This window comes from Colobus angolensis, unplaced genomic scaffold, assembly GCF_000951035.1.
Source record: "Colobus angolensis palliatus isolate OR3802 unplaced genomic scaffold, Cang.pa_1.0 Scaffold38, whole genome shotgun sequence".
In the NCBI taxonomy this organism is placed as follows: Eukaryota; Metazoa; Chordata; class Mammalia; order Primates; family Cercopithecidae; genus Colobus; species Colobus angolensis.
The window spans coordinates 7,948,464-7,949,941 of NW_012117154.1; the positions used below are offsets into that span (position 1 = coordinate 7,948,464).

The 1,478-nt window shown below is 56.2% G+C and overlaps 1 protein-coding gene across 1 annotated transcript in view; it reads left to right on the plus strand.

The window, feature by feature from the left end:
* The first annotated feature begins 1,024 nt into the window (after positions 1–1,024).
* PFKL (phosphofructokinase, liver) overlaps positions 1,025–1,478 on the plus strand; it is a 23,839-nt gene continuing 23,385 nt past the window's right edge. Inside the window, 1 exon segment of the mRNA XM_011954138.1 lies at positions 1,025–1,209. The gene's annotated coding sequence lies outside the window, so the exon portion shown is untranslated.

Sequence of the window (1,478 nt, forward strand, 5' to 3'; positions counted from 1 at the left end):
AACAGAGCGAGACTTTGTTTCAAAAAACAAAGAAAAAACCCCCAAAATCAGCCAGGCATGGTGATGCGTGCCTGTAGTCCCAGCTACTCAGGAGGCAGAGGCAGGAGAATCACTTGAACCTGGGAGGCAGAAGTTGCAGTGAGCCAAGATCTTGCCACTGCACTCCAGCCTGAGTGACAGAACGAGACTGTCTAAAAAAAAAAAAAAAAAAAAAAGACTTGACAAAAAACAGCCTGGCCTGCCTGTGCCCACCTTCATCTTGCTCTGGCCTGGGCACTTTTAATTCTCTGGGCCGTTTGTCTCTGCCTTGGCCCTGCAGAGGACACCACGCCCTGCCTTTCCCTGGCCAGGGTGTTTGGACGTTGGTTTTCTGTTATCACAGGTGAGAACTTAGCTCCCTGGCCCGCACGCCACCCCGACATCATGGCGTCCTGTTTGGAGCCTTCAGGCTCATGCTTACATCCTTAGCTGATCGTTAAACCTTGCCACCATTTCATGCTCACTGCTTTCTTGCCCGGGAGCTAATGGTGAGGAAAGGTCACTGGGAACCAGCGCACCAACCTCAGACATCGATTTTGTCCCAGCCTTTTTTCCTGGGCAGGGGTGGCTGTCACCTGCTGGTAGGCAGCGGCAGGCCCACCGTCCTTCCTGTCCTCTGACTGCGTGGTGCTGGCGACTGCTGCCCGGGGTTTATTTTGAGAAAGAAAAGCCGATTAAAGGGACACTAAAAAGGCCTTTTGAAGATTACAGCTTCCAGTGAGGTTGACAGAGAAACCCACTCCAGTCCCGTTCTAAAATCCAGAGTTTCTTCCTTCAGGTCACAGCCAGTCCCGTTCTAAAATCCAGAGTTTCCTGTGACATGGCCACTTTTTTCTCCTCCCAAGGGCTCAGCACAGAGCTGGGTTTTGGCAGCTTCATTGTCTCTGGGCATCAAAGCAGGTTTTATTTTTCGGAGTGCCCTGAAGACATTTGGAAGCGAGGGGTACTCTTGCTGACCCCTGACCCTGGTGCCTCTTTGCTATGCCCAGGCCCCCTGACAAGCCCACCAGGCCAGCTGCTGAGATGGCTGTGACCCTGGGCTGACCCGCCAAGTGGCACACAGATTGTGCCTGGAGCTGGGGAGACCAGAGAGGCCTTGTGGTTGGACGGTGGCCTGGGTGCGCTGCTCCTGCCCTCTGCTTGCCCTGCCTGAGCTGCTGCCTGCCAGATGTGGGCTTGGACCTGTGGTGGGACCAGGTCTGCAGGGAGGGCGAGGGAGGGACAGAGGCTTAGCTTCCACCAGCTGTGGCTGAGTGGATCTCCCTCACTGCCCCTGACTCCAGTGAGGGTAGGGGACAGGGAGCCTACAGTCACAGCACCGCCTTGGACGCCCAGCCTGGGGCAGCAGGACTTGGCTCTGTCGACTGCTTTTGGTTGTTGGGTGCTTGGGGTGGCTCAGCTGTCTGGGGTAGGGGGCTCGGCTGCCTGGGGGGGGGCTC